The 23,436-nt window shown below is 40.9% G+C and overlaps 1 protein-coding gene across 1 annotated transcript in view; it reads right to left on the bottom strand.

Moving 5' to 3' along the window:
- SREK1 (splicing regulatory glutamic acid and lysine rich protein 1) overlaps positions 1 to 12,134 on the bottom strand; it is a 38,078-nt gene extending 25,944 nt beyond the window's left edge. Inside the window, 2 exon segments of the mRNA XM_035553483.2 lie at positions 2,507 to 2,640; positions 12,104 to 12,134. The gene's annotated coding sequence lies outside the window, so the exon portion shown is untranslated.
- Positions 12,135 to 23,436: the final 11,302 nt, after the last annotated feature.

Below are 23,436 nucleotides of genomic sequence, written 5' to 3'. Positions count from 1 at the left end.
GAAAATCACATTTTAACAGCTTGATAATATTACTTCATTTACAATTACATTTTCTGTTAAATTGTTTATTAAATGACACAAAATTAACATTGTTTTAATTGCATAGTGATCCCCACCTCATACTTCCTTGATTTACCACTGTTTAAATGCACTCTAAATTTCAGATTTTATTATGGTTTTTAAAACCAAGTTTTCAAAGTTGCATTTTACCTCTCCTCTATGTTCAATTCGACGCATGAAACATTTCATTACTGGCACCACTGGCCACCAATATAATTTAATCTTCCAGTAAAGTATAGCCATTGCTACTTTTAAAGCTTGTGATACACTCAACTGACTCCATTAACAATGCATTATATGATACATAGGTGATTCAAAATGTTGTACTGTGATCTCCAAAGCCATGCTTATTCCACACAATATACTCCTTAGGAAGTTAAACTTATATGAATCCACATCTTTACAAACTAAAATGTGTGATTCTGTTAGAAAATTACACGGAAACAGTATTCTGACATTAAGAAAAAAAAAATGTCCTCACAACCCAATCACTTGTTCAGCTAATTATGCATGAAACTGGGGGATTCAGAATGACTTAGAACAGTGACAATTCATCTGTAATGCATTTTCTTAGAAATGTCTAATAAGTCATCTGCAAATGGGGTGGGGACAAGGTTTCTCAGAACTTCGATTTTATTCTCCTTCCACTCACTGTCTACTGTCAAAGAGACACAGGAAAATGTAGCTTTACCTGCCTGTTGCCATACCACGTCAGGCAGTGATCTCATCACAAGAAAAACACCAGGAAGTGTTGTTCATTCATTAGGCGGCAATCTTCCCTCTCTGGCAGTACTGAACCAGTGTTAAGGTCGTTTGGATGAAACATAAAACTAAGATCCTGAATAATTTATAGTCAATTATTTAGGGGCAACTTTTCAGTTGTCAGGGCTCTCATCGGATATATTTTGCCTACCCAGACCTTCAAGTTGATACAGCAATATCCTCTTCATGGTTTACGAATAAGTTCAAAGAATAAATCAAAAAATGCTCTTTTGTTGTAAGAGTTACTAAAAATCTAGGCTTCACAAAGACAAAAATATAACAAGGCTATGAGAACAGGCAGTATATTGTAGGTCAATATAACCTTCAGTTAAAGTAGTTTTAGAGTCCATGAAATTTTGGAGACTTGCCAAAGTTTGCTAGAATATCCCAGACCATTATTACAACAGCACTAATCTCATACTATCCAGATCACAATATGGCAAGCAAGCCAAAAAAATGGTACCCTGGGATCATTGTTAACAAACTCCAGGAAGTCAGCAGCACTTTTAAACCAAAACCTGACTCTTGCAGTAAGTCACATTAACTGCAGGTGTTTCTGGACTTGCTGCAGCATATGGTTCCATCATTCAATACACTGTTTTTCACGGCAAAACAGCTACGATGCTCAAAGTGAAGTTAGCTTCAGTCCACCAGCTGGAATGTTTCCACTCCAGGGAGGCAAAAACTCCAGATTCAAATGGGCAGGTGCTCAATTCCACAACGATCCCAGTGAAGTCAATGGGGCTCTGCCTAAATCCCGTTATCTGCCTATGCACAATTCAGCAACAGTAGGGCCATGTTTCATAAAACTGTATTCAGATTTGGAATATTAAAAGTAAGAATTCCCTTGTATTCAACACATCTGTAAATTATGGGCTCAGAGCTACTTAAAAGAAACATCTTTTCTTTACTAACAGTTGTAAAAACACTTTACTCTGGAAGCGTTCTGTGCAGTTAATTGCATTTTTCAAGAGATATCTAAGATCAAAAAGGCGTACCAGTATGTAAGAAAGCATTTTTAATGTAAATGAAATAATACGTTCGACAGTAAGAAGGGAAAACTGAAATCTTGTTATTGCACAAGGAGGTAAACTATTTATAGTTTATATTCAAATGGTAGTTATCACCATACATACAAAATATTTTAAATTAGATAAATCTATAATGGCTAAATGCATACATTGCATGTTGACAAGACAAATGGAGATTCAGTACAAAAAAACAGAAGTAATGAGCATTATCAAAAGAAAAAAACAATCCCTTCCCCCCGCCCCCCCCAAGAGAAGTCACACATTAAGATCCAAACTGCAGTGTTAACTGTGCAAGGCAATTACCTAATATTTTCAGTGCTCCATTGACTTCAGTGAGAGCTTTGTGTAGGTATAAGCTTGCAAAGACAAAGATCATACTGAAGGGGAAAAATTTACCCCAAAAAATATCTAACAATGGAAAACTGAATTAGCCTAATTTAAATCAAATTATTTTTTCTAATGATGAATTTAAATTAAATCTCTATAGCTATGTTCCTTAATTCTATTCTCACTGTTATTTCAAGTCTTTTTTTTTTTCCAAAAAGCAATAAAATAAAATAACAATAGAGCACCATCTCCTTACATGAAAAGCTTAAAACAATTAGCAGACAGGACAAAGACCAACATTACAGAAAAATGTTTAAAATACCAACCTTCTGCACAGGGCACAACTATCAAAGCTCTGTCAATAAAAACCGTGTTAGTTAGATGCTGGGCCACACCAACACTCGATGCTTCACGAAACTTAATATAACATACTTTGGAGGAAAAAGCAAGAGGTGCGTTGCTGCAAGATAAAAAGGAAAAAACAATCAGTTATACTGAATAAAGGTATGCATGCATTTTTAACCATTATTTCTTAATTAAAAAAAAACAGACTTCCTGGAAAAGTTACCCAAAAGTCAAAACTATAGAAATTTACTAATTTCTGTCCTATGTCACTAAAAAAAGCATATCACCTCCTCCTTTTTAATGAAAACTTACAAAAGCTAAAACCCCAAATCTACAAGTCTTATTTTCTTTACAAATCTTGCTATACAACATTCTGAAACCAGGACAACTTCACTATGGTAACTACCACAAATCAAACTACATTCATCTAGTAAATAATTTACAATAAATCTTATTTTTTTTCCCTCTGTATAGTCCTTTTTTAGGAAATCCAATAAGTAAGTCCAGTCATTTTTCAATGTGTCCTTCAAATATCAGCCCATAATAACTGATAAACTTTCTTAGATCTTCACTGAGGAAATTTTATTAATTCTTAATATTAAAAAAATCTTGGGAATTCTTTCAAATGTTTGGTCTGGGTTCGCTAATGGAACAGAAATTGTTTTTATCCCTCACCTTAGTCTGGCATAATATAGAACAGGATAATACTAGAGGAGGTAGGAGGAATTCAGTCATTGCACTAAGTCAGAATAAGAAAAGTACAAATACACATGTTGGGTAATGTGTTTATCCATTAAACAGTATACCAACAGACATGTCAGAAAGCACCATATGTAAGGATTGTAATCATGATCAAAACCAAAAACATTTGTTTTTCAAAATGTATTTTTTAGGTAGTGGCAGAGAAATAAAACACGTATGGAAGTCAAGATTTTACAATTGAGAAAAACACTGCAAGATGACTACACTTCTTTACCCCATTCATTTTGTCTGTGGTGGCCAATGTTTTCACAGTTTTAAGTTTTTGTATTTAGGAAGGAAATAAAATTATAGGAAGACCTCTGAACCACCTGTAAGGTCTTGGTTCAGAACGTTTTCCAACATCAGAGCTGTCAGGGAGCTTTGACTTTCTCAGGTAGACATTGCTCACTGTGAAGATGTTTGTTGTAGTTTGCTTTTTTGTGTGTTTTTCTTGGGGTGAGGGGTGTGATCTTTTCTGTGTGGCTTTAGGGTTTTACTTGGGGGTGGGGTTGGTTTTGTTTGTTTGCTGGTTCGTTTGGTTTATTTATTTATTTATTTAATACACATGCTAATGTTACAGCCCAAATGGCTAAAGTCTCCAGTGAAGATTCTGTGGTCCAGACTGTTCAAAACTTCTAACATCTCTTGGCTTTTGCCTCTTTTTTTTTTTAAATATCATTGCTAACTGAAGAATGTAATTCTGTGAACAAGACAACTCCAGCCCCTGTACATAAGCCTTAAAAACTTAAATGTCTACAGAGCCAGCTAAGTAAATTGTATTTTTTATAATATTTTTCCCCTCTATTTTCTGGATTTCAGTCTCAAAAGGTATTTGGAAAGTATGTTAAAATATTAACATCAGAACACTGCTTAAAAAAGACTCTAAAATGAAGTCTTGGTATAAACTCTCTTCTGACGGTTAAGGAAAAATTCTCTTGTAAGGAGACCACCTCTGCACAAAACATATCAACGCAGCATCTATGTCCAGAGAAACAATGGAGACCTAAAATTCTGTAAGTTTTTAATTTTACAGTGACTGAATCCTCTCCTTTTATGAGAAGTGGACCTCCTAAACCTCCCCAGTAGACTTCTTAAGAACAGAGCTGGGAAGCGTCTTATTCTGTTTTAATTCCTTTTGTTCTGCTAATATTTTTGGAGGCAGAACTCAGGCAGAGTCATAGTATTCTTTACAGCCTTACAATGCAATGATGCAAAAAGCAAGTCCTACACCTTACATTTAGGGTTACTATATATAGGACAATTGTTATGAAAACACAAGAAAACTCAAAAATGAAATATAGATCTGAATGACATTTGAACATTTCTGCCACTTAGTTTTCCTTTCTAGTGAGACAGGAACATCCATTTCCCAATAGATTAACAAGCAAACAAAACCATTATATATAAATGACCCTTTCAGAAAACTACCGTAAAAAAAAAAAAAAGAATCAAATAAAAGGCTGCAGAACATCTATCTAAGGTTCCAGATTTTCTCAAGGTGGTGGCGGTGGAGGAGAAAATAACATAAATAAATAACCTATTGAAATAAGATGTTCTGGAGTAATTGTGCACAGATCATATTCAAATAAGGCTCTGCATGCTTCATCTCAAAGGTCTTATCTACGCTGCAGTCACTGCAGGACACAGTGAAGTCTAAGAAAGGGACACTCCAGGTCACCCAGAAGCAAGCAGCGCTATAGCAGGGCTTCCAATGCCTCACGCAGACAGTTGCATCTTCCTGCTCTCAAACAACTCAGTCTGCAAAAATCCAATTGTTTATCAATAAAGACTCTCAATACTTAACTGCTTGAAAATCATCTTACAGCCACATTTGAAGGCTTAGCACTACAAATGGAATTTTGAAAGCTTCTGAAACAGACTTCAACTGGGTGATGAGTGTAACATAAAAGCATGACTGGAACTAAGAACCTCAGACATAACTGATCTCCTAGAACGTTGAAATACAATCCTAAACTGTAGGAGCAGTCTGTATACTAGAGTAAATAGCCAAGGCAAAAAAAAAAAAACTGTCACACCCTGCAAAATAGCGTCAGATTTCAACTGTACCTGTACTGCAAACTGAAACTGTTGTTTAGAGCTATGAAAGATAAGCCACACTTCCTGTTCTCAATTAAGTCTATTTAAACAGCCAAAAGAAAGATACCAAATTAATACTTCACTGAACAGCACATTTTGTAAATTTAAACATAAATAACTTTAGGATGTTTAAAAAACACACAACAACAACAGAAACCACCGCCGTGCAGCAAACAGACAAAAATTTCAGGCAGTACTCTACAAAGCAGTGAACAGAGCATTCCCTCTCACTCTTCTGTATATTTGAACACTGGCATCACTTAACACAAGTGTGGTTTCTCAGGGACTTTTCACACACACACACACTTGCAGGATGCCTCCCTTCTATGTCCACCATTGCCTCTGTGTATTCCCACTTGAGGAAACTCAGTAAGTACCTCAAGTTTTGCAAATGGTAAACTGATGTGCAAAACAATGATAGCAGTTCTCCATTCTCAACATAGGAATTCAGATCTGTAGCCAAATCAGGACCATGCACAGGTAATTCAAAACCTCAGTAGCTTCTCCTCAGACTTTTGTGACAAAGTACCACCAAAGCTGATGGAGCACTTCTACTGAAGACACTCTCCTTCTACACAGAGGTGGCAAATCCACAGAGGCCCTGAAGTAGTAACCAACAACTCTTACTACATGAACTAATTCTCTTACACGGGCTGTCATTATACCATTTTCCATTCTTTCAGTCTTCTTCACCGTCTAATTTTCCACACCACTTTCAAATGCACCACAATTTTTCTTTACAATGATGAAGTCTTTAGATTCAGGAAAAAACCCAGATCTCATTTGGTAAAAATCAGTAACCTGCAATTCACCCATCCTATTTTCCTCAAGATAAAAGCAGAAGAGAAAATAATATCCATACCAGTAGATTAAAAAGAAAAAAAAAGTGTGTTTCCAGAAAGGATTTTATAATCATCCCTTACTTTCACTTCCGTGCATTTTTTATAAAAAGCTGGTTAAAAAGAAAAATCTCAAAGGGTCTCTGAATTTCCTTCTTCTCAAGGCTATTGCTTTGTTTATGAGAAAGGGGAGGGACAAAGAGATTACCAAAAGGCTTGGGAATGAAGTGGAATAAAAGGGGGTTTTAGGCACTGAAATCTAACAGCATCACTCTTTAAGAGACAAGTCTTACAAGGAAATTGTTAAAAATCTCATTAAGTCAACATTTCTTGGCACCAGTGACTAAGAACATTAAACGAGTACAGCAGACAGATAAACTCTGCTAGTCTCTCTAAGATCTGATAATCAAAAAAACAAATGATGAGTGAAATAAGTGGGTGAAAAAATACATCTTTTCCCACTTCCGTGTAGCTTATATTTGTCTACTGATGCTATTCAAGATCCACCATTTTTTTAAGACTGAAGTTTCAGTGGAAAGCCTTCCAGAGACCAGAACAGCATGCACTTCTATAATCATGTAAAATTTGAAAGTTACTTGTAAGAAAATAGGTAAACACAAACGAGGACTACCAGTAACAACCCACTGAAAGATGACTCATGTTAATAGCTTTTCAGTAAAACAAAAAATAAAAAAAAAAATACTGCTTTTAGTGCCAAGGAAGCTTCATTGACCAGTAGCTAAAATTAGGGTGATGACCATATGGAAACACCTTGTTCAATGCCAAGAGTCTCAAGCGCCCTCAACACTGAATGCGAAGGTAAACTACTCATAGTTCACATATGCCTCTTCGGAAAATAAGAGTAATAATCAAGTAGCATCTTACTGCTACCTGAATAAAGCGTGAAATCCTCTGAAATACAGGATAGAAACTTGCCCACTGAGTACCGGCCTTTCAGATACATGACAGATACGAAACCCTTCCTTCTTAAAGGGCTGTCTGATCAGCAGTGACTGGAGAACTGAAGGGCTTTTATCAACGAAAATGAAACACGAAGTGACAAAGTACCAAACAGCGTAACATGATTTAACTCTACAATCCTAGGGAAAGTCCTCTTTTGGGATACAAAATAACAGACCCAAACAGAACCCATTATTTTAAAAAACAGTCTTAGGACACTGACTGGGAAAAGTCACTAGTATCAGGAAGCTCACTGCAAATACTGAAGAGTCATCTTGAAGAACTTCAATTTTATTCAATTCTTTAAAAAAGCAAAGTGGTTTCTCCCTCTTCCCCTCCACAATCTGTATGGTTACAAGAACTTTAAATCAATTACTCTAACACTAAGATGCTATTTAATATAATCTGTCAATGATTGTATTCAGCACTGGAGACTTCCTTTCAGTTTCTTAAAGAAATTCTCTGTTGCACCCTAGAAAAGCAAGGGACGCTAACTGTAAGTGACAGGAGAAATGTAGAAAAACACTAAAAAGGAATACTTCTAATAATAAGAGGTCAAAAAAACATAGCATAGCCTTATACTTTGCTCTACAATCATTGAAATGCAAAATGTATAGGTACCAGATATACCATCCTTGCTCCCTACTAAGTTATGTACCTTCCTTTTCATTCAACTCAGCAGTAGGGTGGTGCGCAGTGAATTACAGTGGAACAGGGCTACATAAGGAATTTCCTGTAGAGTAGAAGTGATCACCTAGTCAAATTCACCACTTCTACACACTTCTTGAATTACTCTGACAGCAAAATATCAGAGGATTAGGGAAAAAAAAAAGTCAAAATTAACATGTAATGCTGCAACTTCAAAGAAGGGGAAAATATCTAAAAAAGACTGTCAAGAGCCATGCTCCAATATGCTACATGCCCTTGATCAAATTAATATAAAAATACCAGAATGAAACCACTATATTTTTGTTATAAAAAGCAGCTTTGTTAATGAAAAATGTGAATATTTTATACAATTTTGTTTCAGATTTCAGCAGATTAAGGGAAAAATAGAAAGCTGACAAACATGACTGACATCAAAGAGGTGAAGAATGACTTATATTTTAACTCAGAAAGACCATAATACGTGATTAGAAAAAAGGGAGTATATATGCTTTATGAAGTTTGTGCATGTGTATGGCACATATATGACATACGTACACACACTTTATAAAGCAAATACATTCCCTTTTATATTCTCTTAACTGTTACAATCATATGTAGTTCATATCCATTATAAATAAACACACCCAGCAAAGGCGATGGATGGGATTTAAAAAATTACAGTGAATCTCTTAACTCAAATGCCTTTTTTTTTTTTTTTAAACGGGAGATGGCTCAAGATCTTCTAAGGAACCTGAAGGTGGATGGTGGCACTGAAAGAGCTGCAGTCAATGACTCAATGTCCAGGTTGAGATCAGTGACATCTGGTGTTCCTCAAGGGTCAGTATTGGGATGGGCGCTGTTTAACATCTTTGTGGGTGAAACGGACAGTGGGACCGAGTGCAGCCTTGGCAAGGTTGCAGATGACACCAAGCTGTGTGGTGTGGTCGACACACTGGAGGGAAGGGATGCCATCCAGCGGGACCTGGGCAGGCCTGAGAGGTGGGCCTGTGTGAACCTCATGGGGTTCAACAGGGCCAAGTGCAAGGCCCTGCACCTGGACCGGGGCAATCCCAAGCACCAATACAAGCTGGGTAGAGAATGGATTGAGAACAGCACTGAGGAGAAGGACCTGAGGATTTGAGAGCTCACCATGAGCCAACAACGTGTGCTTGCAGCCCAGAAAGGCAGCCATGTGCTGGGCTGCATCAAAAGCAGCGTGGCCAGCAAGGTGAGGGAGGTGGTTTTGCCCCTCTGCTCTGCTCTCCTGAGACACTACCTGGATGCTGCATTCAGCTCTGGGGCCTCCAGCACAAGAAGGACATGGAGCTGTTGTAATGGGTCCTGAGGAGGGCCACAAGAATGACTGGAGCAATTCTCCTGTGAAGACAGGCTGAGGGAGTTGGGGTTGTTCAGCCTGGAGAAGAGAAAGCTCTGGGGAGACCTTACAGCAGCCTTCCAGTACCTAAAGGGGGCCTGCAGAAAAGCTGGGGAGGGACTCCTGGTTACGGAGTACAGTGATAGGGCAAGGGGTAATGGCTTTAAACTACAAGAGGGGAGAGTTAGATCAGATATAAGGAAGAAATTCTTCACTCAGATGGTGGTGAGGCACTGGCACAGGATGCCCAGAGAAGCTGTGGATGCCCCATCCCTGGAGGTGCTCAAGGCCAGGCTGGATGGGGCTTTGGGCAGCCTGGTCTGGTGGGAGGTGTCCCTGCCCATGGCAGGGGGTTGGAACGGGGTGATCTTCCAACCCAAACCATTCTGTGATGAATACAGAAATGTTCTGTATGAAGAGAAATGTTCATCTCTGTTCTGCAAACTCATGCTTGATAGACGAGAAAAAAATGTTTTGTATGTACACTGAGTATCTGCAATACAGAATTAGAAAAAAAAACAGGTTTCAGTTCTATGCAACGCAATATGTAATTTTCTTTCACTGCTGCTTTGTCTATAAAAAAAGGATATTACTCTTTTACTATCATATCATATATTATTATCTTTAAACAAGAACTGTTTTATAACTACCTGCTTCTGTACAAGGGCTGGTAAATGAAGTCCCAATCTCAGTGAGAGCTTTTGCTTAACTATTTATAATCAAAGTTTTTACTACTGTTTAGTCTCTATTTATACTATTTACATAACCTAAATATTCTGGAATTACTGAAAGATTCCATGCCCCTGTACTTTTACTCCTCACTGTAAAATAAATCAAAAATTGCATATTAATATTTGTCATTGAGTAGCCAATATCCATGAGTCCTGTAGTTCACTAAATTCAACTTACTAAATCACATTTTTCAGATGAAAACCTGACTGAAAAGTTAGCTTCCCACTGTTTCATGAAGGTCACAAAACTCATGCTCCAAAATACATCAAAAGTTTGGGTTTCTTACAGAAATGTTTTAAAGTTATGTTGGGTATGGCATGAATTTTTGTCCGATGTCAACTATAATGTAAAAGGCAAACCTCCCTTAATGACTAGAAAGAAATGATTTTTAAAAATCTAGGCCTTAAAGGAAAAAGCAGTAGCAAAACAAAGTATTTCTGCAGTTTGCTAAAATTATGGCATGTTTTTGCTTGGGATTCCTTTGCTTTCCGTAAATTTGACAATGAAACACAGTTTTCTGAATTTATCCTAATATTATTAAAAGACATTTTTAGAGAGTCAATAAGCAGCACATCTTTTCCATTTCACAGGAAGAAAGAGAAACCCTTAATTGTTTTCCAGCATTGTGATATTAGTCAGATCAAATGTTCTGAAGTATTTGACAAGGAAATGTGTATTTCTAAAAGTTATGCTTAAAAACTGTAAATAAGTTCAACATTGAAATAAGTAATCACAATTCTGTAACCCTATCTTGGGAAAACAGAATTAATTATTTAGAACTGGTGTTTAAAGCATTGTAACCCTGACATTTCCAAGTCAAACCCTACTACAGTATTGGTTTTTAGTATTTCATGTGTATATATATATATATATATTTTTTTTTTTCCCACATATATGTGTACCCATATATATAAAATGTTGCTCATGCGTATATATATACACGTATGTATATACATACTGTATATGCATATATATACACGTACATATATATACGCATGAGCAACATTTTATACAAAGACACAAAGATTAATTGCAAAAAACAAGAAAATATTTATTTGCCTTAAAATTTACTATATTGGTTGGTAAAAAAAAATAAAAGCAACAGCTATAACAAAAAATACATTTTGTCAAGAGAAGAGTGTATTACAAAGCATCTGTAGGAACAGTCCAAAGAAAGAACCTAGAAACTCTATGAAAATCACCAGAAATCTACTAAAGAGTGTTTAGAATTGTTTAACGCTCATCTTTGCAGGAATGATTACATAAATTCTATATAAATGTTAAGTCATATTTAATTTCTCTGAATGGTCCTCTTTCAAACCTAGGCAAGTATCTAGTAAAAGATAAAAGTGGACAAACACCAACTGTTTTTGCTATTAAGTTTTAAAAGGCCTTTTATCTCTCTGAACCTCTCATTATTATAAAGATCAAAATATCTGGATGCGAAATGACTCTCCCCCCCCCCCCCCCCCGCCCTTTCTGCTACCCCTATTTTATTTTTGTAAGGGGAAAAGAAAGGATATATTGTTCAAAAGAGCACATCTGTCATTCACACACTGGTATCACAGATGTGTTTACAAAAATTATTAGATGTATTAGTAAGATTATTGTTTTTCCTCCCCTGCTCTGTTGGCCGCGATCTGCTTGGGTGAAACACTGGGGTCAGCAAAATAGTACCGAGATCCATCGCACGCAGCTGCCAAACGACGGCAGCCGCGATTTGAGGGCAGGTTTCGTGCCCGCTGCTAACTTTTACCCGCCGCGGGCGCCCTGCGGAGAGCCTCCGGAGAACAAGGCAGCTGCCGCCCGTCTCCGAGCAGCCCCGCCGCCTCACGTTCAGACAACAAGGCGCCGGCCCCGCCAGCCAGGGACTCGCGAGGCGGGCAGAGGAAGGGATTTTCAACAACGGGAGGCGAGAGACGGGCACCCAGGACAGGCTCCCCCCGGCCCCTGAGGCGCGGGGCTGGCGAGGAGCGGCCACGAAGCGCCGCCGCTGCCCCTCCGGGGGCCGGGGCCGCCATCTTAAGTGCGGGCGAAGCTCGCCTCCGCCGCCGTACAAAGGGCCGGCACCACGTGACCCCGCGCCCGCTGCGGCACGCTCCGGTGCCCGCACTCAAGATGGCGCGGGGGGCCTCCCCACCCCCCCCCCACCCCAACTCCCCCGGGTCCCCGCCGCCGCCGCTTACTCCGGGGGGTAAGAGGCGCAGCTCCTCGATATCTCCCAGGAAGCCGAAGAGCGTCCGCATCTGCTCGCTGGTTACCGCCGAGGAGAGGTTGGTGACCTGGATGACGGACGTGGGGCCCAGGGGGAAGCCGAGCGGCACCCCGATGCCGCCGCTGTTCATCATGGCGCAGCCCGCACCGCACCGCGCCGCACCGCGCCGCACCGCCACACGCCGGAGCCGGGGGCGGGCCTGCCCAACGCACAGAGCAGCGCGCGGCGCCGGGCGGGCGGAGCGTCCCGGCGTGCGGACGCTCTAGCTCCCCGACTCGACTGCTCCCTGGAGGCGGTGCCTCCGCCGCCGCCGCCGGGAGCCCCCTGGCAATGGCTGCCGGGGCCGGCCGTTAGGGGCGGGGGCGGCCGTTAGGCGTTAACGGCAGCGCCGCCCCGGCTGGTCCCGCGGGGGGCGGGGGTGGAAAATGAGGGGAAAGTGGAAAGTATTTCCCGCCGAAGTGCGCTGCCGGTGGCCGAGAGGTCGGCTGCTACCGAGGCTTTTCAGGGAGAGGCGGGTTAATTACCCTGGGGAACATATATACCTGTGAAAACGCGTGGCCTCGCTGCCTTTAGGCAGGAAGGGCTGTGATGGAATCGGTTGCTAACGTTTTTGTTATAACTCGACCGGGAATTGGTCCCAAAGACATCGATTTTGCCTAGAATTGGGTTTTAAGTTCCCTTTAAACGTTAAATTGCCTGGAGAACATGGGTCTGATTGCTCAGTATTTTAGGATCTAACTGCAGTCTTTCCTAGGTGATAATTGCGTATCGGCACTACAAAGCTAAGGCTTCAGACGTGAATGTTCTAACTTCTTGGGCCTTCCGTACCCCAAACCTAAACCGAGAAAGGACTGAAGCACTCTGGAAGCCATCTCTGCCGAAAAAAAAAGACTGCAGATTTGTGATACTTCCGTGAGCATGTAGGTCAGCAGGAATCTCCGCGTCTGTAAGTCTGGGTAGTGCTTCATGTATTTACTTGTATAATTCTATTGAAGGTAAACTAGTACTCTAGGAAGGATATGTTACAGAATTGTAAATAAAGTAAGTCTTGGACAATTGCTTGGAATTCCTTAAAAATGTATGTGTTTCAGGTAGCATTTAGTTGAAAATAATACTATCTGCAGTCATGTGCTTTTTCTGAGTGGAATCCTGGTTCTAAAATAACAAGATTCTTGTTAAATCCTTATTTTCAGGCATTCTTACAGCTTAGAGAAGTTAGCTGGAGAATTCAAGGTCCTTTGTTATGTTTTAGGTCTCTTAGGATTATTTTATCTATAGAAATCTTACATAAAATTTTCCTGTGTTGTGACCAATAACCATTCAGTTGGTGAGCAGACATGTGGAAACTATTACAGCTCTGAACATTCATGCCTTTGTCCTGCATCTCTCAGTGGAAGGTACAAGAAAAACAAACTCTAGAACTCACTGAGAGAAAAATTCTGTAACATCAGAACTGACTGGGATATCAGTAAATCCTCAGGTAAATCCTTTAAGAATAAATATGAAATTCCGATCTACTGTTCTCAGTGTCCCCCCCCCCAAAAAAAAAAAAAAAAGAATAAAAAAAAAAAGAGAACCGAAGCAAAATACTATTTACATTTGGTGTTTGTCAGTCCCTACCACAAGACAAAATTAGCTTGAAAAAATATGAAAAATAATAATTAGATTTCAGAAGAATAGCAAGAAAAAAACAGCCAGCAACCTTGGTTCACGCAGGCTGCCATCAAAATGCCAGAAACAAACAATGAATCTGTTTTAGCCAAACTTTTCAAAGTTTAAAAATATGTACTAGTCACTCTCTCCTGTTAATAAAAAACAAAGCTTTAGTGTAAAGAAGTTAAATAACATAGATTAACATAGATAGAAATGCAGAAGGAGAATCAGTGTACAAACATTTCATGTTACTGACTGGAATGAGGCCTAGAAATGAGTTTTGTTTTGTTTTCTTCTCCCAGGTATGTATGTAATCCACAGATGGTCAATTTGTTGAGGTTTAACCCTGGTAGGCAGGTAGTCACCACACAGGTGCTTGCTCATTCCTCCCCCAGTGGGATGGGGAAGAAAGTCACACAAAAGTGAGAATTTGTGGGTTGTGATAAAGACAGGTTAGAACCATTGAGGTTGAAAAAGACCCTTAAGTTCATCTAGTCCAACCATCACCTAATGCTACCAAGTCCACCACTAAACCATCTTCCCCAAACCTATACTGCTGAATGGGGTCGTTATGCCCCAAGTACAGCACCTGGTGTTTAATTGTTGAATGCCATGCAACTGGATGCACGCCCTAGCCTATCCAGGTCCCCCTGCAGGGCCTCCTAACCTCAAGCAGATCAACACCCCTGCCCAACTTGGTGTCATGTGCAAACTTACTGAGGGTGCACTCGATCCCCCTCATCAAGATGATTGATAAAAATGTTAAGGACCAGCCCAAAAACTGAGCCCTGGTGAATGCCACCTGTGACTGTCCACCAGCTGGATTTAACTCCATTCACAGCGACCCTTTGGGCCTGTCCAGCCAGCCGGTTTTACCCAGCAAACAGCACATCTGTCCAGCCTATGGGCAGCCAGTTTCTGCAGGAGATGGCTGTGGGAAACAGAATCAAATGATTTCATAAAGTCCAAGCAAACAATGCCCACAGCATTTCCCTCATCCACTAAGTGGATTACCTTATCGCAGAAGGAGATCAGGTCAGTCAAGCAGGACCTGACTTCCATAAACCCACGCTGACAGGGTCTGATCACTTGGTTGTCCTGTACAAGCTGTGTGATGGCACTCAAGAGGATCTGCTCCATGACCTTCCCTGGCACCAAGGTCAGACTGACAGGCCTGTCATTCTCTGGATTCTCCTTCCTGCCCTTCCTGTAGATGGGCATCATGTTTGCTAACCTCTGGTCAACTGGGACCTCCCCAGTTAGCCAGGGCTGCTGGTAAATTGCTGAAAGTGTCTCGATGAGCAATTCTGCCGGCTCCTTCAGTACCCATGGGTGTATCCCATTTGAGCCCCTAGATTTGTGTGTTCAAGTGGTGTACTAACCATTTCCCCTTGGATTATAGGGGCTTTGTTATGTTCCCTGTCTTCCAGCTCAGTGGACTGGGTGCCCCAGGAACAATTAGTCTTACTAATAAATGCTGCGGCAAAGCATTGCAATGAACCCCTCCCCTTGCCCCTGGCCTGGCTAGCAGCAAGGGGTTCCTGCTATAGGACTTCCTGTAACGTGCAACTCAAATATGGGGTTACAACAGTTCAAAAGCATATCCATTACAATCTGTACCCTTTGTCCTCACAGACCAGGACATAGGGTTTAGCGTTACAGTAAACTCCTTCCCTCACCCCTGCTTCAGCCTGAGCTGGTACATTATCCCCAGTCCCTTACAAGGTCTACCTACTGTGCCGTGGCCTCATCCACCGACACAGGTGCTTCGATGTAGTCTGGCATGGCCTTGTCCACAGACATGGATGCTGCAAGGTGTACCTGCTGCAGCATGGGCTGGTCCATGGACACAGATGCTTTGAGGTTTACCTGCTCTGAAGTGGACTTACCTGTGGCCACAGACATTTTGGGCTGTACGTTCTCCCACATGGACTTCTTCATGGGTCACAGTCCCCCTGACTCGAGTTCAGTCTGAAGTCCCAGTCTGTCCAGTACAGCAGAACGGGGACAGCAGTGATGCCGTGGCCATCTGCCAGTCCAGGCTCGTGGCCATCGCTGTTATCAAAATGTCCCCAGGCACAGCAGAGGAAGATGATTAAAAGTACAGCAAGCAGCAAAAGCAAAAGCAGCCTCTAACAAGCACTAGACTCTAACAGTATATTTCCTTATACAGTAAGGAAAGCTAGCCCCATGGTAAGTAAAGGAACCTGCCAGTTAGCAACTAAACAGCTATAGCATCTATAAACTCGGTCTAGCACACTCCAATGAAATTTGTCATCATCTCAAATCCTTCGAGCCCCACACTGGGCACCAAAAAGAGTTTTGAGGTTCAATCCTGGTAGACAGCTAGGCACCACACAGGCACTCACAGAGTCCTACTGGTGGGCTGGGGGATAGGATCAAAAGGGAAAAGTGAGAGAACTCATGGGTTGAGATAAAGACAGTTCACTAGGTAAAGCAAAAGCCACACGTGCAAGCACAACAAAACAAGGAATCCATTCACTGCTTCCCATCAGCAGGCAGGTGTCCAGCCATTCCAAGACAGCAGGGCTCATCACATGTAATGGTTTCTTGGGAAGAAAAGTGCCATCACTCTGAATGTTCCCCCTTCCTCCTTCTTTACCCCAGCTTTTATTGCTGAGCATGATGCCATACGGTATGGGACATCCCTTTGGCCAGTTCTGGCCAGCTGTCCTGGTCCTGTCCCATCCCTGCTCCTGGTGCACCCCCAGCCTCCTGGCTGGCAGGGCACCATGAGAAGCTGAAATGTCCTTGGCTCTGTGTAGTCACTGCTCTGCAACAAATGAAACATTTGAGCATTAACAACGCTGTTTCATCACAAATCCAAAACACAGCATCATATGAGTCTCTATGAAGACAATTAACTCTATCCAAGCCAAAGCCAGGAAACAATTGCACATCAGCCTTGCACTCTTACTTTCCTGCAAAATGGATTTTTTAGTGCTTACTGTAAAATTAAACGCCTTCAGCTACAGTGTGTAGTTTACCAGGAGGTGTTGTTATTCAGCTCCAAGACTGATACGAGGGAATTGAATGCAGGTCCTCATATAACAGAACAATTTCTCTAACCTTTAATCTGAACTGCTGATGCTCTGACAAGGGACTGGAAACAGGAGCCCTAGCCCCAAGAATGTTTCTGAGTATCAGTAGAGCTTAGGTGAGAACCTTGGCACCAAGCCACTCTGCAAGTCTTCCTATGAAAAGCAGTTTGCTGTGGAAAAGAGAGGTATCCACAGGTGGTAGCTGAAACAGGATGTGGTTTTATGAGAGGCTAGAATCTGAGCTCTGCTTTTCCCAGAAGGAGCAGTCACGTTACACAACCTGTTTTTTCACCTTCTCTTTCATATTGGGCACTTGTTTCATCTGCTGATGAGCTAGCACAGCTCATTAAATTAGTAGAAAACTAATTAACTATGTGTGGGTTGGTTTTGTTGTTGTGTTGTTTGTTAGTTTCTCTTTTTTTTTTAATTTTTGGAAAGGTTGTTTTTTAGCCACCTGAACCAGTTTATTAACATGCAAGAGTACTATCAGAACCAACATAAGGAAGTAAGTGGGAACAAATGGTCAGGAGCAAAGAAGATTGACAAGAATGTCTGCCCCCTTTAGATGTAAGGAACTATGAAGTCAGCCCAGTTTCTTTGTGAAAACACATGCTTAGGCTGCTGATCAGGCATATGAACTATTTGCTAGATTGTATATTTTTGTTTACACAATAACCATGTTATATTTTAGACTTAGAAGTGATTCATCTTAGAAAGAAAAATCCATAGCATGTCATAGATGTCACATTGATTCTGACTTTAAATCTAGATGTCTAAAATGAATTTGATTATCTTCTAAGGAAAATAAGAGCACAACAACACTTATACAAATCCTAAGCTCTTCAGCACAGCCAGGGCTGACACATTGACCTTCAGAAATTTTCAGGGAACAGTGGGCAAAGTCTTTCTGGTTTCTTCACTTTGGACTAATAACGCTCTTTACATTACTCTTGTTTGCATCTCTCTACCCCTGTTTCTGGGAAAGTGCTTCTCTCAAGAAAGACCTGAAAATTCCTGATTTGTTTTCCCAAGCATTCAAAGAGACTGGATGCTTAGGAGTAAGAGCTACGCAGTCCCTAGTGTATCTTTCCAGCTTCCAGCAATGTGATGCTGAAGGACTTCCGATGCCAAAGGGTGTATCAGTATTTAAATAGCCCACGATAGCTTGCTTTGTTGTTGTTGTTGTTGTTGTTGTTGTTTCATCACTTATTTCTGTAATCACATTTTATACCTACATAAACATTTGAAAACCACAAGATGTCTGGAATATAATTACATATTTCATTCAAAAAAAAAAAAAAGCATTCTGTTTCTGCTCTTGTTCGTACTTGATGTAGTGTAATTTCATTCACTGTCCTTCAGAGAGAAATAGTGAATAAGCTTGTTCACCTTCTCTTGCCACTTTTCCCTCACTCATATATAGGAAGAGACTAATGACACAGTTGACTTTGATTTTGCAGCTTTTCATTATGCCTCATTATTGTTACTAGTCTCTTCTCTGCGTATTTTTAGTTTTATTGTGGTTTTCTTTGAGCTTGTAGGAAGGGTAGTTCAAACTATACGCACTGTGTTCAATACACAGGAGCAATACACTTACATGTTAGCATGTTGCTTTCTGTTTGTTTGTTTTTCTCCATCTCTTTCATAAGCTTCAGTTTGTTTTTCATCTACCACCACTGAGCACTAAGATTAAGATGATATTTTTCAGAAATCTGTCAGCAGCAGCTCTAAGCTCTCTCATCCTTATGAGTGCTAGTAGCTTATTTTAGTTTATCATCTGTACGTGCAGTGAAGTTTGCTGTTTTCTCCCATACAACTTTGCATTTTTCAGCACTGAGTTTTATCTGCTAGTTTATAGTTACTTAATACCAGGAGATCATTTTGCAATTTTTTGTAGTTGGCTTTTGTTTTGCTTGAATACCTTAGTGTTGTCAATGAATGTTATACCTCCCCACTCAATAATACCTTGAAAATGGGGTGAGTAGGTCAGACTTTTTGAAGAGACTGCTGTGAGATCCAAGTGATAGCATTGTGAAAATTGATCACTAACTCCTGTCTGCTTTCCTGTCTTCAGGGAATTCTGAATTCTTAAAAGCCCTTGGTGTCAAAGGTTTAAATCTGTTGTATCCGCCCTGCTCTATGTACTCAATGAAGAACACTCTACACTGAGGCTCTTTATGAATTCAACAGACTTTTTTCTTTAAGTCATAAAAATGATGCTTAGACTATCTGTCATCGTGTTCATCAGCCAAACTACAAAGAGCCAGCCAACCCCAAGCCATTATTAGGCCTAAAGCAGTTACCATTGCCTGATCTCAAATGAAAGTCAGTAATAGTTTATGTACAGTTATTACTTAAACAATTGCATGAAGTAAATTATTTTACAAGACAATACTACAAAGCATGCAAAAAAAAAAAAGATCACTGGAATTTAAATGTATAGTCTGAATATAATATACAATTTAAAGAAGATTCTGACTAACAGTAAGTAAATTATTAAAGGTGATGGAACAGTAGTTTTCTGACCTTTTTTTTACTATTGGAATAGATAATAAGGGAGGGAAAGATTTGTACCTGGGGATCACAACATTGTGAGGATAGAGTACAAAAAGAAGAGGGGTTTCCAGTCTGAATATTCTTCTGGATAAATAAATGAAGGACAAAATCATTTTTCCAAGACCTGGCTCATCAGTCAGAAGAAAAACAGCCTGAATACCTTCTTCTACAGCAGGATGTTGAAGGACAAAAGAAAAACTCAGCTGTGATCTACGTGCTGGATTAATACATGTAGAGGCTTCTTTTCATTTTTTCTCACCTGTTTTTATACTTCTTAGTAACTGGATTTTTGTGCTTAGATTCGGTAAATAAATTATTTCATTTTACCTTATGTGTATGAGCAATGAAGTCAGGTGAGCTCTCAAAGACCCAGTCATTCCATTCCCACAGTGCAGCAGTCCTTAAACTTCTCCCAGCTGTGGATCTCAACATCAATCTCCTGACAACCCAAACAATGGCTTTTTACTGAGCTCCGGTCCTGGCACTCTAAATGTGGTTTCAGAAAACCCTTTGTAATTGCAGAGTTACCCAGAGTTGATCAGGTGCTCTGGAGAACAGCTTTACACTCATTATCCTAATTCTCAAAAATATGCACTTACACCTTTCCTGGGAGAGGGAAGTTATTACTCCATAATTCCTATTATTAATACATAAAAACGGATGCAAACTATGCTTCAAAGGGAGCTGGTTTATCAGCAACTGAGCAGTCAAAATATGCACATTCCCTTTCTTCACCTCTCCTTCAAAGTTGCTCTGGCAATTAGACTGGGTGGGACTTTCTAATTCGTAAGTTCTTCTGGTATGAACAGATTTCAGATAAAGTGAAGGCAAATAATAGATGATAAACCAGCTTGTGTTCACAAGGACAAATAAGCAATACTTTCTTAAAACAGAAGAGTGAGGGTTTTATAGAGTTATGGAACAGATCTCTGAATATGGATTACTTGCTTACCTCTGCTACAACTTACAGCATTTGTCTTAACAATCAACTTAGTTTTTCCTGAATATAGAGAACAATCTCTAAAAGTGCATCCTGCCCCGCCCTTGTTCTTTTAGCTTCTGAAGTGATCTGGAGATGGTTGTCAAGAGCAGGATTAACATGCAGTGTGCCCTGGCAGCCAGGAGTGCAAACTACATTTTTGGGTGTATTGAACACAACACAGCACAGCCATCTGGTCAGAGGAGGCGATTCTCCCGCTATGTGTAGTGTTGGTGCAGCCTCACCTTGAGCACTGTGTGCGGTATGGCTTCCAATACAAAAAGGATGGTAAGTTGCTTCAAAGCATCTAGAGAAGGGCAACAAAGTTGATAACAGGGCTGGAAGGCTGAGGACACCGGGGTTGTCCTGTCTGGAGATGAGGAGGCCAAGAGGTGGCCTCACTGCTCTCCGCGACTTCCTGAGGAGGGGATGTGCAGAGGGAGGTGCTGGCCTCTGCTCCTGGTCACTGATGAGAGGACACAAGGGAACAGCACAAAGCTGCACCAGGGGAGGTTCAGACTGGACATGATGAAAAATGTCTTTCCCATGAAGGTGGTCAAACGCTGGAAAAGGCTTCCTAGAGAGGTGGCTGATGCCCTGTGCCTGTCAGTGCTCAGAGACTTTTGGATAACATCCTCAGTAATGTGCTGTAAGTTGTGGTTAGCCCCGAAGGGGTCAGGCAGTTCATGATCTCTGAAGGTCCCCTCCGACTGAACTATTCTAAACAGCAATAACCACATGTAAAACGATAAAGTCTTTAAACAAAAGTAACTATTTTACTTTTGCCTAAGACTGTACTTCTCAGTCTTTCCACAAGGTTTAAAAAACAATTACTGGGGAACATTAATTGCCAGTAGAAGCAAATGAGAAAATCTTTCACTGAAATGAGACAATTCTAAGTCTTGGGCAATTTACATAAGGTAAAATTTAGCTTCAGATTCAACTATTCCTGGGGCACTTAAGGCTGTGCAGCCTAAATATAGGCTTATTTTGTAATTAGCTTGTGATAATTACCTGCCATAGAATAAACACAACCATCTTTGAAAGCATGGTGGGCAGCTGTCCATAGTACTCTGTTAAGGAGAGCAGACATAACGGGCAGTGCATGTTCCCTCTGCAGCACTTACAGTCTGTGCTTTTCTAATATAATGAATAACTAGGGACTTTCTTTCACAACACCAAGCTTTGGAAGTGTACAGTGTCTGGAACTACGCTATTTTGCATTTGTACTAGAAACTCATAAGTGATCCTAATGGAGCATGTACAGATGCCAAGAGGACAGCGTTATGGTGAAAGCTCTCATTATCTTTCCTGGGAAATCAGCAAAACCGGATGCCAGTCTGAAGTACCTGGACACTAATGCACAGAGCACAGTGAACAAACAACGAATTAGATATCCACATGCAGCTGCAGGGCTGATATGTTACAGGGATCACATGAATGTGGTGGAACAGCTCACAGCCCTGAAGGTCTGCAAGGTTGCAGGCTCTTTGTTATGGACAAGCTAGGAAGATGGGGAGGGAAGATTGCCCTTTACATGGAAGAGCAGGTGGAATATGTGGAGTTGTGCTGGAGAGATGAGCCAGCTGAGCGTTTATGGGTTAGGATCAGTGGGCAGACCAACACTGTCAATTCTGTGGGTGTCTCCTACAGACCACCCAGTCAAGAGAAAGAAGCAGATGAGGCCTTCTTCAGACAGCTGGAAGAAGCTTCATGTTAGCAGGCCCTGGTCCTCATGGGAGACTTTAATGACCCCAAAATCTGCTGGAAGGATAACACAGCAGGTTACAAACAATCCAGAAGATACTAGCAGTGTTATAACTTCCTAACACAGGTGATCATGAAGCTGATAAGAGGGGGACGTTTTACTGGATCTCATACCAACAACAAAGAACTGGGCAGAGACATGAAGATCAAGGACAGAGTTGGCTGCGATGGAGGTCACTAGATTGTGGAGTTTGGGATCCTGAGAGGAGGGATAAAAGCAAGTATCAGGATCACAACCCTGGACTTTTTGAGAGCAGACTTTTACTTGCTTATGTTCTGGCCTGGAAGAATTCCATGGAAAATGGCCTGGAAAGAAGGGCCCAAGAGAGTTATCTTTTTTTGATTCACCCCTCCAAGCTCAGGAACTTTCCTTCCTGAAGAACTGTGCAGGAAGTCAAGCATAGCTGTTAAGAAGCCTGCAGGGATAAACAAGGAGTTTGTGACAAAAGTCAAACACAAAAAAGAAACAAACACAAGGTAGAGTCTGGTAAGAGAACATTGGACAAATTGGACATGCACAAGCCCATGAGACCTGATGGGATGTTCCCATGAACAATGAGCCAATGTCATTATAAGGCTGCTATTGTTCATCTTTGATAGATTGTGGTGATTGGGAGAGCTAGAAGAGGACTGGGGAAAAAAGTGAATATCGCCCCTAAATTCTCTATGGGCAGTAAGGAGTATCTGGAAACCTACAGGTCAGTCAGCCTCACCTCAATCCCTGGGAAAGAAACAGAGCAAATCCACCTGGACGCCATTTTCAAACATAGTAAGGGAAAGAAGACGACCGGGAGTAGTCAGCATGGATTTGTGAAAGGGAAATCATGCCTGACCAGCCTGATTGCCTTCTACAGTAAAAGGATGGGCTCTGTGGAAAAAAAAAAAAAAAAGGGGGAGAGCAGCTGATAGCATTTATCTCAACTTTAGTAAAGCTTTTATCACTCCATACCATAACATCCTCATAAAAAAAAACAATGAAGTACAGACCAGATAAAAGGGCAATTGAGTGGGTTGAAAACTGGCCAAACTGCCGTGCTCAAAGAGTTGTTTGTGATCAGTGTCACAAAATCCAGCTGGAGATGAGTTTATAGTAGTGTACCCCAGGGGTCAGTACTGAGTCCAATACTGCTGAATATCTTCATTACTGACCTAGACAGTGGGACGAAGTGTACCCTCAGCAGGTTTGCAGGAGATTTAGAGTTGGAAGGAGAAGCTGATACAATAGAATATGTGCTGCCATTCTGAGGGACCTCAGCAAACTGGAGAAATGGACTGACGCACATCTCT

This window comes from Cygnus atratus, chromosome Z (genome assembly GCF_013377495.2).
Source record: "Cygnus atratus isolate AKBS03 ecotype Queensland, Australia chromosome Z, CAtr_DNAZoo_HiC_assembly, whole genome shotgun sequence".
In the NCBI taxonomy this organism is placed as follows: Eukaryota; Metazoa; Chordata; class Aves; order Anseriformes; family Anatidae; genus Cygnus; species Cygnus atratus.
The sequence above is the reverse complement of the archived record's forward strand: the minus strand, read 5'-3'. Positions and strand labels throughout refer to the sequence as shown.